The 13,846-nt window shown below is 36.4% G+C and overlaps 1 long non-coding RNA gene across 1 annotated transcript; it reads left to right on the top strand.

Annotated features, from left to right (window-relative positions):
* Positions 1 to 1,868: 1,868 nt before the first annotated feature.
* Positions 1,869 to 3,626, top strand: LOC131319220 (uncharacterized). The gene is made up of 4 exons (XR_009197927.1): positions 1,869 to 2,227; positions 2,381 to 2,444; positions 3,211 to 3,273; positions 3,361 to 3,626. It is a non-coding gene; the product is annotated as an uncharacterized LOC131319220 (long non-coding RNA).
* Positions 3,627 to 13,846: the final 10,220 nt, after the last annotated feature.

The raw sequence follows: 13,846 nt of genomic DNA, 5'->3' as shown, positions 1-13,846 counted from the left end.
GGGATGGAGAAATCGAAAACTAAAACCCTAATAGAGAGAGAGAGAGAGAGAGAGAGAGAGCGTCGTTCATTGTTCGTTGCTGGGACTGCTGCTCGTTCTTCTTCTTATTCGTTCTGACTTCTCTCTGTCTCTCTCTTTCTCTGGTCTGAGGTCGCGTGAACTGGACTGAAGGGGGGGTGATTTGTTTTAACCCATTTTCGAATCCGAGTGAGAGGGCGACCCGCATTCGGTATTATTTACCCAGTAACGACCCGCGTGTTCCCCTTTAAAATGTGAGCCCTTGGAGATCCAAGGGCTGGGAGTGAAGTCCCGCTTGGAGTAGATTTTCCGGGATCCCTTAAGGGAACCGAAGTGCGGTACCATATATATTACTACTAGCGCAAACTCGTACCTAAAGGCACGATTCGAACAATCAGCATATGCATGAATTCGCGTGCAATATATCAACTCCTCTATTTAACAAATCCAACTATGCCAAAAATAAAAATAAAAAATTATAGCTTAAGAAGCATGCATGGTCACATAAACACCCATGAATTTTTATTTTTATTTTTGCTTAAATACATATAAAAATTATGAGTTAGCCTTTCTTTGAACATCCAATCCAAATATTAATGAACACTCAATTCTCATACTCCTGAACACCTAGCCCAAAAAGACTTGAACACTCAACCCAAAACCAATTGACCACTCAATCATAACCCAATTACAACCCATCAATCCACATGCTACACTATGGGTAAAATGTTAGTCTCGATGCAATATATTTTTGTTGTTGTAAAACATTGGTCTGCTAATTACTTCTGCCTGCAGCATTCGGCAACCAAAAAAATAATAATCTGTTAAGCCCCGAACCCGTGTGTACAACAGCAGAGGCAGAGGTTCGAGCCCCATGGTAGACGAATTTGGGGTTCAGGGCTATAGATAGCCTCTGGGCCCCTGTTGACTAACATACTAACATCTCGCTAACTCCGCTAATGTATACAATAGTGGCACATAAAAAAAATGTGTGTATAACACTACCAATGATGATCCCAATCGCATAAAGTTAACTGCATTGATAGGATACAAAATTAGATATATTAATTCAAAACATAAAATTCAAAACCAATATCATGTTGCATTCATAGGATCCAATTTCAGCATGCATAAAATTTTTATAATAGAGTCAATTCGATACATAAATGTAGGGAAAAAAAGGTGCTCAAAAAGTTCATCTTCAACTGTCTTAGTTACTCTTCTATTGTCTTGAAATTTCTCTTCAGCTTCCGGTTTTTGTACCAACGCATATCCACTTCATGCAAATTAAGAACACAATTAGAAACATGAATAACAACCTAAAAAAATAATTAATGCAAGAATCCCCTCTTGTAAAAATAAAATCACTACTAGAATAATGGATAAAGAACACACTAAGAAAGTTAGAAAGATCGCAGTTTTGATGAAAACGTGATAAAGAAATGTGAGGTGAATTTTTAATGTCACTTTGCTAATAAAACCGTGGTAATTAACATTTATGATAACAGTTTTAATAGAACCGTGATTATAAGTGCTTAATTTAACCACATTTTCCTACAAGTGTGATAAAAATGTGTCTATTTAATCACGCTTCGTTACAACCGTGATAGAAATGTGTCTATATTAATCACACTTTCTTACAAGCGTGATAACATGAGTCTATTTTAACCACGCTTTGTTACTGCCGTGATAAAATCTATCTTACTTGTTTGATTTAACCACATTTTTTTTAAAACGTGATTAAATGTGTTTACTAATTTTAATCACGTTTATCTAAAAGTGTGATAAAATTTTCTTTTATTTATTTTAACCATGTTTTATTAACAACCGTGATAAATTATTTAGGTGAGGAGAGGACCGACAAGATTTCCAAAACACTCCTAAAAAAATTAAAAAGTTTGGCGCGCATTTTGCCGCCAATTCACCCAATCCTATAGGCTATAACCCCGGCCTCGTTTGAGCAACTAAAGGAAAACCCATCAGTTTCAGCGCTTTCTCCTCTCCTTCTCCATCCCGGTGAGGTCGGCGCCCTCTTTCTCTCCACTGTCGCGTCTCGTCATCTTCGTTAACCTTCGTATCCTGTAGCATGTTTCATCGCTTGCTTCCTGTTGCAACATTCGCGATCACCACCACCCTTTCGATGAGAAGGGGATCCCTCGCCCACAACCATCTATTGAGGTGATTTTGATTAGAAGAATCATACTCTGCAGTTAGTGTTTCGCCCAGATTCGATTTCTCTTTTCGAACTTTCCCTCCTTGCTCTTGTTCTTGTTTTGTACTTTCAACCTACGATGAGTGTTTTGGGACTTTGTCTCGGTTATCTAATCAATGACGGGCTATTTAGTTTAGTGCTGATTTCCAGGAAAGATATTCGAATGTTGATGGCGCTTCCTCCATTCGCACCGAAGTCGTGCTTATTTTTCACGGTAAGCATGCTCTTGGTCTTTTGGATTGTGATTATGTGGATATTGACAGATTGTTATGTGTTTTTTACAATCACGGATGATTCTGCACATTAGGTGTTCGATAAAAGTACCAATCGAGTTTTGGTATTAATTAGTATAAGAATTGCAATCTGTAGGAGTCTTAAGTCCCACACCGGCACTTGGTAGTTCCAATTTTGTTGTTTCTACTTTCTCTTCCCAGTTTTTATGTGCTATATTTCACAAGTTAAATTAAAGCTTCAATTGTTGTTTCTTGAAAAAACATAAAGTAAAAATGGCCTCTTATTCATAGAGTGATCGTGAGTGGCAATGGCACTGGAATCCCCCCTATTGCATCGACGAAAGGTGCAATTAAGTTCTTCGAAATTGGCTTTGTTAACAAACTCAACTTATATTATGTTTGTTATAGAGCTATTCATGTTAATCTCTATTTGCATATTTATAATGCGACACATGGCTGACAACTAACCAGATAACCGACCTTATGGCGCTACTTTATTTAAGTGTTATTTAGTAATATTTTAGATTCGTTAATTTATCCTGTGATGTTTTTCAACACCCAATATGCTTAGGGTGTCTGTGTAAAAAGCAAGATGGTGAAACTAGAGAAAAACTTACGTGGCTCTGTTTCAGTCTCCCAAAACTCAACTTCAGTGCGGCTATTTGAATTGAAGTTGAATTATGTTTTTTTTACGGTGGGAGGATTGTAATATATATTGCTTGTGACTTGCATAATGATATGTTGCAGGTGGTGGAAGAGATGGGTTGGTCACAACTTTGCAACTACAAAGCTAGAGGTCATTGTATGGATGTATGTATCTTGTTCTATGCTATATGGACATAATTTATCCTTTTTTTGGGTAAATTATTGATGTGTTTGTAATTTTCCTGCTTGCAGACGACTGCCAATATTTAGATTTGGTATGGAGACTATGGACTATAGTATGAGTCTTGAGGAAAACTCATTTGTCGTTGTTGCAAATGGTAGACGAACTTGAGAGGCTAGTTAGCATATTTGTCATTCATTTTTGCCTGAAAATTGATCTAGCTAGGCTTTATTTTTTTGGCTCAATACCCGGACCATGTAACATGTTTGATTCTCTTATTTGTGTGTAAAACGCTTTTAGATTAATATATTATAAGTTCACATTTTGGCCTTTTCAATTAGTAAATGTATTTGCCATACCATTGCAGTATGATGCACTTGTACAGTTAGCAATGGGGAACAAATTTTAGGTTCAGAGCTGGAAAGTATCTAATTTAAGAAAATAAACAAGTTCACCACAGTTTCTCAATAAAGCGAGATATTTTAAGTCCATTAACAACCACGGTATTTGAAAAAACTGGAATGTTATAGATGATAAGATCACGGTTTTAGTAGAAACTGTGCTTATTTGATTGAAAATGATCATAGTAAAGAAGATATGATCACGGTTTGAGTAAAAACTATGATTCTTTTATATTAAAACTATCACAGTTTGACTAAAAACTGTGATTAATTCATTTAAAATGATCACCGGTTTTTTATAATACTGAGATTTTTAATTGGAAACAATCACGTTTCTTACCTATGAAGCACAGTTTTTTATTAGCTTGTATCACTGTTTATAACCGTGATTAAAAGTAGGAGGCTTTTAATAACGGCCCGATAGACCACGGTTTTGTAACCGTGATTAAAATTAAAAAATTACGGGTAATAAGGGTGACCATTAAGCATTATTGTAGTAGTGAATCGTGAGTAATATAAGTTACCTTAATTCTAGATATCGTTTATTCGTCTCACCACCATCATGATACGATCATAGCCTTTGTGGATATACTTAACAGGGTAAATTGTTAAGTATTGCAATTGAGTAAATTGTTCTTAGCAAGTCACTATTGAGCTGCATAGGAAAATGAAGAATTAATCGAATGCATAAAAAACAAATAATTTGATTATTAAGACCGTGATATAAAATGAAATGGATCAACTCACTGGCCACAAATGCTTAAATGTGTTTGGTTTGTATTTTGAAAAGTTTTTTGAAAAATAGTAGGGATAATAAGTTGAGAGAGATAGAGAGAGAAATGTTGAAAATAGGGGGGATTTAGGGGGAATTTTTTTAAAAATTCTTTTCAAAAAGCAAAGAGAACAAGGCAAATTATCCGTGATTAATTAAATTTTCAATTAGTTATTTGAAATTTGAAAGGGATCAACATTCAAAAGTTATCATGAAAATAACAACAGAAACTCTAGTTTGCTGTGTTCAACTAACATAATAATATAATAATATTTATATCGATGCATTTATGGTACCCTTTACAACTCTATGGGTTAATTTTGCGAAAAAGTAGTGCTGCAACAATTATCAAGGTAAAAAAAAAAGGTGTTATTTAATTTTGCACTCCTCTTTCTTTTCCTATGTCGACAGATTTTAAAGAAAATCAAAAAAAAACTCTTCTAGATAGATTTCTCTATTTAATAGCTAGTTAGTTTTGATCAACATATGCCTACACATAAGATATTTTTTGAGAAGTATTATACCAAAAATACATAAACAATGAACTTCCCGATACAACAGGGGAGAGAATGGATCCGTTCATGGATGTTCAAAGTTCTAGGATTTTTTAGGAGTATCAAATGGGGCCAAATTGAGTAAGTAGTAAGTGGGTTGGGTCTCTAATAAGTCATTGACCCATTTGGAACCCAATAATTATGAGGCCAATTACTCATACTCAATCCGTCTCATTTATTTAAAATTAAACCCGACCCACCCATTAACCCAATTACATATATGTTAAAATTTAAAATGACTAAAACACCAATGTATACTGAAATGAACACATTACCCTTGTACATCTAAATGACTAAAATACCCATGTATACTAAAATTATCATATTAATGATAATATATTTGAACATAAATCTATTTCGAAAACATATTAATCGATATCAACTAACCTGATTTCTTAAGCTATTGATATTCTCAATGAGTGTTGTGTAATTTTAATGTACTCGCAAGCACACGAATCGTATCGAAGTATAGTAATGCAAGAGCGAGGTCGAACCCACAGAGACTTGGTGAGTTTTTGTAGGAAACTAAATAAACTTAAATCGATTAACCCTAACCTAGTTGACAAAAGGGTGATTGATTTTTAAACTAAAAATGAACAGTGAAAACAATTAACTAAATTATCAAAGACAAGAAAATTAAAGCTTCTTTTTAACCAAAGGAGAAAGTACATTACAACAAATTACACAATTCCCGACTAAAATTGCCGACTAAAAAAACTTTAGTTTCTAATAATAGGTATTTGCCGGCTAAAAGTACGTTTAGTCGGGAAAATTAATTTTTTAACCAATTTAAAAAATTAATAAATAAAATACATGTTCCCAGCAAATTGTTGTGGTCGGTATTTATTCATATTACCCGACTAAAAATAGGTTTAGTTAGTAAAAATAATTTTTAAATTATTTTAAAAAATCAATAAATAAAATATATTTTTCCGACTAATTAATTTTGTCTGAAATTATTGATATTAGCTGACTAATAAGAATTTTAGTCGGTAAAAATAATTTTTTACGTATTTAAAAAAATCAATAAATATAATATATTTTCCCGACTAATTACTTTTGTCGGAAATTATGGATCTTAGCTGACTAATATGAAGTTTAGTCGGTAAAACTAATTTTTTACGAATTTAAAAAATCAATAATATAATATATTTTCCCGACTAATTACTTTTGTCGGTAGTGTGACCATTAGAGTGAATCTTGTTTTTTGGTCATCCGTTTATTGAAGTAGAACTTTTTAGTATTTTGCGATCTAAGGGTTTGAATACATTTTGTTACGAAACCTAGATTTTTTTATTTTTCCATTGTGGTTGGACGCGTTATTTTGCGCTCTAGGAATTTGGATACAAGTTGTTTAAGTATTTGTTGGACACCTCTACTTATGAAAGCTCGTATTTATTTAATGAAAATTTTATTTTGTGTTAATTGCATTAGGTTGGCAATTTTGTGGATGTAATGATTGTTGGCTGAAATTTACAGGGAATAATTATGTGAAAAAAGTTTGTAGAAAATTCTGAAATGACAAATTGGTATGGAACATTTCCCGACTAAAGATTAGTCGACAATAGGCCACAAATTAGTTAATTCGAAAAGACATTTGACAACTAAACAATTAGTCAGTGATAATTAAAACACATTCCCCGACTAAACAATTAGTCGGCCAATAGGTAATACCTTCCCCGACTAAATAATTAGTCGGCCAATAGGTAACATTCTCTGACTAAAAAATTAGTCGGCAAATAGGCAACACATTTCCCGACCAAATAATTAGTCGGCCAATGCGTAACACATTCCCCGACTAATCCATTAGTCGGCCAATAATAGCACATTCGCCGACTAAAATGTTAGTCGGCCAATAGTCCAATCTTTGCCGACTAAACAATTTTTAGTCGGCAACGACCTTTGCCGACCTTCTTCCACCGACTAATGTGCCGACCAAAATTTTTAGTCGGGGAAGGCTTTTGCCGACTAAAATGCCTACAATTGCCGACTAAACTGTTAGTCGGGAATGGTGTTTTTTCTTGTAGTGGTACTAAGGTTTCGGAATCCACACCCATTAACTAGTATCATTATATATTCAAGATTATTGACTTTATCCAAAATTTCTTCGTGATAATCTTAAAGCTAATTCTGTTTCCACGGAAAATATCATCGTGAAAGTTCATCAAAAAGTCTAATGTTTGTTCCTCTCTGCTCGCAAGTATAAAATCAAATCATTAATTGTATCCGCTTTTAACAAATCACAATAAATATCCAATTTTATAGTTAAAAACCAGCTTTCAATGCCAAAGACAATTCTAAATCACGAGAAAAACATAATTGAACTCATATCCAGAATCTATCCCTAACAATTGATTTGGAGTAAGAATAATTTAATCAAAATCAAACCACATATTCAGGTAAAATCAAATCTCTTGAATATATAAATAATAATCGTTAATGAGGCTTCATCCTCAACCTTAGTTTAAGAGTTTAGCCGCTCATGGAGTATGGAAACATGTTCATATAATAATGGAACTCCATAGAACAAAACTTACGAAACGAAAACAAATACTGTAATTCTTTGCGTGTCGACTGTGTTGTAAGTTTAGGATGCTCAGCTCGGAGATTTGCTTTTGCAAATCTGCGTTTTCTTGCATCGCTACTTGTAACCCTTGGGTTAATGTTTTTATCTGCTCCTGCATCTGAGCAAACGCTTCCGGGGTCATCTGAGCATCTCCAGTTTTGTTTGCTGCGGCGACCTTGGCCACTGCTACCGCCTTAGCGGCTTTTTCAGTAACGGCGGCAGCCTTGGTAGCTTTTGCTGCCTTGGCCATCTCAACAGTCTTGGCGGCCTTGGTGGCGTCGTCGACACCCATTTGTGGGGGGTCTGAAGCCATTGTTGTTCTGCTCGATCGGGTCTCTACCATACAAAGTTATTCACTGTAAGGAAAAAGTCGTTTCCCACAGACGGCGCCAGTTGATGAATCAGCTTTGTCTCTAGCTCCGACCTGATCCTACAAAACAAAGCAAGAACTCAAGTCAGCGGTGTGGTGGCGTGCCAACCACCCTCCGATGCTTAAGTCAGTAGAGAACTTGCCATATAGAAGGCGAATTAGGGTTCTTTGTTATGAGTTGTCTGTACCTTTTGCTGGAGTTCTACCGTTGTACTTATAAGCATCTTAATAGGAGGTTGAGTCCTAGTAGGACTGTATCCCGGGGATTTCGGATCGCTTTAACGAAGTGCGGGGAGTCCTGCCTTAGCTGGAACTTGATCGCGGCCCAATTCGGTAGTCGTTGAAGTTTACCAAACGGCCGTCAAATTCAATTATTTATTAACCGGACTACAACTAAAGATTTGCATAGTATAGTGAGAAAGTCCGAGTCGATCCACAGGGAGCTCGAATATAGCTTGTTCGAATTAGATGTAAGAGTTTCCGGCGTTTAGGCGGCCAACTTTTAGTTTTCCTTTGAAAGGTGAGAATTGCCCTTATGAAAATGACTAGAAAAAGAGTTTGAACTAAGAATTTAAAAACGGCAAGGCATAGAAGCTCCTAACGCCCGTAACTTAAGCCAATTAACTTTTCTCAACGAAAACACGGTTGAATCACACGGCATAGGTTATCAACCGGAAGATTTAGCTATGAAAATGGTTAGACTTAATATAGAGTTTGAACAACAAGCTTAACACAAGGCGTGACATCGCTCTCGAAACCATGTGAGCGAGCACATGATCACCGGAGATTAACAACGCCAAGACTTGCATTCAAACTAAATATCAAGGTCAAGAACTAGAAGCATAGTTTGGAAAGCGAGCAAGTTCTTTGGTTCTTTTGGCAAACACGAGGCGAGACATAGCTCACGGAACCATATGAGCGAGCATATGATCACCGGAGGTTAACATCGACAAGTTTTGTTACATAAAAGGCGAACCACTCACATTTCCAAACCAAACCTCAAGTCTTAAGTTGAGAAAAGCACAATTAACCTAAATCACACGATGTTATTCACCCCATGGCCAAGCCTTATCAACTACTCACACATAAGAAAAAGACTAGAAAGCATGCTAGAATTTGAAAACATGATTAACCGATAGAAGTGAAAATAAACTAGATTTATGAGAAGATCCAAGTCTTAGCTACAACATTAATACTTGAGAATTAAACATACAATCAATACCTTGAAGGGTTCTTGAAGGAAATGACAAGAAAAGCTTGGAACAACAATGGAAGAAAAGCTATCCTAAGCTACCACTAAGCTAACTACTTTTTCTATGAAAGAGGAGAGGGATATTTATACAATCCAACCCTTCTCTCATAACAAATATCCTAGCACTTACCAAAAGTAGCAACTATTCCATAAATGGAAAGTTCAAAAAGCAGAAAAATCTGTCAGTAAGCAATCTGTATCCATACAACCAAAACGGTTGTATGGATACCGGGCTGTTACGCCTGTGTTGGAAATGCTCCGTAGAAGAGCTGTATGGATACAACCAAAACGGTTGTATGGATACGCAGGAATCTGTCCAAAATATAAGGCCACCGTATGGATACAACCAAAACGGTTGTATGGATACCGCCTTGTTAACTGCAGAAATGGCCCCTAGCTTTAAAACTTGGCACCCGACGCTTTCGAACTTCACCCGATACTTCGTTACATGATCAACGGGACTTGGCGGAGGTGTCCCTAGTGGCCTTGGAGTCTCGGATACCCTCGAGGGCCATCCTCAATGCATATGCCTTGCTTGAAACACTTTGGCATACTCCTTGCCATCTCGACCACCGGACATCCTACGAGGCTTCTTAGAGTGCCATTAGGTTCCGGTGACAATGAAACATGTGTTGTCGGGCACTTGAACACTTGGTTACATACCGGAACGTCCCTTGGCGTTCAAAACCGCCTTATTAGCACGTTTTATCTGAAACACACACAAAAATACCTTACGTGCATTATGGGATAAAAACGACAACATATATGTACAAACACAATATACTAGAGGACTTAAGCACCAAGAATATGCATAATTGGATGCTTATCAGAACTCCATGTTCACCCTGCTTTAGCATGGAATCCTAATCTGTCTTTAATCGTGTTTATCACTAGCATTTTATCCTTATCTTATCGACATCTTTCGATTATGGTTCTTCATTGTGGTTTCTTTGATTTGAATAAGTATGTTCAGTGAATATTACTTATCCAGCCTTAGCTTTGTGTCAGAACTGGTCTTTAGACCTTATGACAGCTCCGTCTGGTGGACGGGGCTGGCATACCCTAACTTTCTCACAAGTGATACTTTCCAGTGGTGCATAGGCGAAGCTGACCATCACTCCCCAGGTCTGTATTTCTTGCAGTGTTGACCTTCATAGGTCTACCATACTTATCAGGCCCATTTTCCCATTTTCCACTTCTCATTTTTGTGTTTTGGCTGTTTGGCTGAAAGTGGCAAAATGTGTTTTCCAAAAAATGGGTTTTCCATTTTGAGGTTTCTAAAACAAAAGCCAAAAAGAAAGAGCTCAGGAGGAAATCGTTCTCCTTAAAGATTCTTTAATCTCTCCTCAATCCCTACCAAACCGTTCTTCGTAAAAATTCTTTAATCTTTCCTCAATCCCTACCAAACCGTAAGTCTCTCTCTCTGTTTGTGTGTGTTCATTAAAACCTTTTTGAGTGACCCATTTATTTGTATGTTACACTGCTTTGATCAATAGTTTCCACATGTGTTTAATACTTTAACAACTACTTGATTCTCATAGTAACGTGTGGAAACTACGGAACCTAATGGTCAACATGGAAACGTGTTCGTTGGCGATGATCAAGACAGGAAAATGTAAGGGCTTTAATTCGGGATTGGATTGTTGCTTACCGTGTCCGTTAGATGAGTTCTTTGGTGTTGTAATATGTTTGTTCAATTTCTGTAAATTTTTTTTAATCCGATTTTCTGTAATGTTTTGTGTTGTATTGTTATAATGTTTAGATTCTCAATTTCTGTAATGATGTTTAGTTTTCGATTACTTTGGTTTAAACTTAATTATTATTTTAATTTAAAACATAAAAACATTATTGGTGGAAAAGTAAGAGCAAAGAATAATTGAAATAATAAAAATATAATTTAAAAAATAGTGTTGACACTTTCAGTTCATGTAGAATAAGCAATTTCGGAAGAAAATTTAAAAAAAAAATTGATTAAAACATTATGTATATACATTATACACCATTATTAATAACCGGGGGCAACATAGTAAAAAAATCAATTCATAATTCATTTTCGTTCCATACCTCCCAAACATTACTCCTGTTGCAAAATGCATTTTGCACATATCATCCAAATATTCTATCGAATACAAAATACATTCTGATCATAATTCCAAAAGCCAAAAAGGTAAAACGTTGAAAATGAAAAACTAAAAAGTAGGCTCTCAAACACCCCCTTATTAGAAACCATGATGGACAATGCGTGGTGGATATACTCATAGAAAGATTAGGGCATCATTCAGTTTTCTTGCAAAATTTTGGGCCTTACGAGATGGATTAAATTTAGCTATATACAAAAAAAAAAAAAAAAAAACCTTGGCTGTTATTAGTCTTGGGAATACGGACTCCCAACTGGTGGTTAACATGATCAAAACCAACGGGACGGGTCATGGTGTTCTAAGCAACATCGCCTTTTATTGCAGGTTTCTCCTTGCCCAGTTGGGATTTGAAGTGAGACATGTGGGGAGCGAGAAGGATACAAATGCGAGGACGTAATTGATGGCCAACTTCGAGTGGGAAAGAGAATAGTGTTTTTTTACTAGCACCTCTTGCAGTTTTATTTAATAATTAGTAGTGTGACAACTCTTATGGGGTAAAATACCTGAAAAGCTTCTCCGTTATCCTATGATTGGTAGCTGCCGGCTGGTTTGGTGACACTTCCATCAACAAGAAGAGTGCACGCTATCGGTGCCACCCTTGATTGTTCAAATTCTCTTCCAAAAAACTTGGTTAGTAGTAGTTAGTACCATAGTTGTTAATCCCGTACCGTACCGGTCGGTACGCACCGGATTTGAAGAAAACCGGTACCCTAACACCCCAATACCGTTCCGGACCAAATACCGCTCGGTACCGGCTGTTTCGGGAAATACAGGCAGGAAAACGGTTACCGGAAATTCCATCCTGAATTTTGCAGAGGTTTTTTTTTTTTTTTCCCTGGAACGTTTAAAAAAATGTTTTTGTTCTTTTTTTTTGGTTCTCTGGACTTAAGAAAAAAATAAAAAAATAAAAAAAAAGTTGCCGGTTTCAGAATTTTAGCAAAACGTGGGCTTAACCATAGTACGTGCGCGAGGCTTAAATCTCGGATTTGCACCCCCCCTGCGCGCACCCGGTTAATTGGTTTCTGAATCAGTTTTTTCAAATTGCCTTCGGCCACGACACATTTTCCCGAGCGCGCGAGACCTCTTATTGGGTTCTCATTCACAAGATCACTAGTGTGCAAAGTCATTTAAAGTGGAAAAGAGTTTTGTAACTAAGTAATGTGGGACTAGAGAATTCCTAGTAGAGATATTTTATGATAAATTGTATGATATGGATGGTTTTTTTGAATTATAATTATATATAATTATTATATATATTGTAGTTGTGGTAAATCCGAAACGGTACTCGGTACCTGACCGGTACCGGTACGTACCGTACCAGTAGAAAAACCGATACCCTGTCCGAAACGGTATTCAAAACTATGGTTATTACCCAAATCCCCGTCAACGGATTCCATGTGTTAGTTACGTCGATGGCTTAATTACTAATGGAGTTAAAAGTTCAGGTGTCTAATTGTCATCGACCAAAGGACAGGTGGGATACTGCAATTTTGAAAAAGGACAGGGCTATTCTTCGTAATTTTCCCTTGTATGTAGTATAAGGATAAAAACCCAATTCCTAGGGTTTTCTTTCATGACAAAAGATCAAATCGTTTTCAATACAGTACCAATATATCTCCCTCCGTTTTCGCTCGATTTCACTTCCGATGTCGATGAAGAGGGATTTTGTGGGTTCTTCATCACCATCATGGAAAAGAACAAGGTTTGATTTCGACGATTCTAAGGTATATCTGCTTTACAATCTCCACAGTGGTCCTGTTAGATATGTGATGTACAAGCTTCATACTAGTGCTATCGGTAATGATGATGATAAGGGAAACGATTCGACTAGGATACCAAATTCATACTAGTGCTTCATACGTTTAAAAAAATGTTTTTGTTCTTTTTTTTTGGTTCTCTGGACTTAAGAAAAAAATAAAAAAATAAAAAAAAAGTTGCCGGTTTCAGAATTTTAGCAAAACGTGGGCTTAACCATAGTACGTGCGCGAGGCTTAAATCTCGGATTTGCACCCCCCCTGCGCGCACCCGGTTAATTGGTTTCTGAATCAGTTTTTTCAAATTGCCTTCGGCCACGGCACATTTTCCCGAGCGCGCGAGACCTCTTATTGGGTTCTCATTCACAAGATCACTAGGGTGCAAAGTCATTTAAAGTGGAAAAGAGTTTTGTAACTAAGTAATGTGGGACTAGAGAATTTCTAGTAGAGATATTTTATGATAAATTGTATGATATGGATGATTTTTTTGAATTATAATTATATATAATTATTATATATATTGTAGTTGTGGTAAATCCGAAACGGTACTCGGTACCTGACCGGTACCGGTACGTACCGTACCAGTAGAAAAACCGATACCCTGTCCGAAACGGTATTCAAAACTATGGTTATTACCCAAATCCCCGTCAACGGATTCCATGTGTTAGTTACGTCGATGGCTTAATTACTAATGGAGTTAAAAGTTCAGGTGTCTAATTGTCATCGACCAAAGGACAGGTGGGATACTGC

Source organism: Rhododendron vialii, chromosome 3a (assembly GCF_030253575.1).
Source record: "Rhododendron vialii isolate Sample 1 chromosome 3a, ASM3025357v1".
NCBI lineage: Eukaryota > Viridiplantae > Streptophyta > Magnoliopsida > Ericales > Ericaceae > Rhododendron > Rhododendron vialii.
Note: the sequence above shows the minus strand (reverse complement) of the source record. Positions and strands in the feature narration are given on the sequence as shown.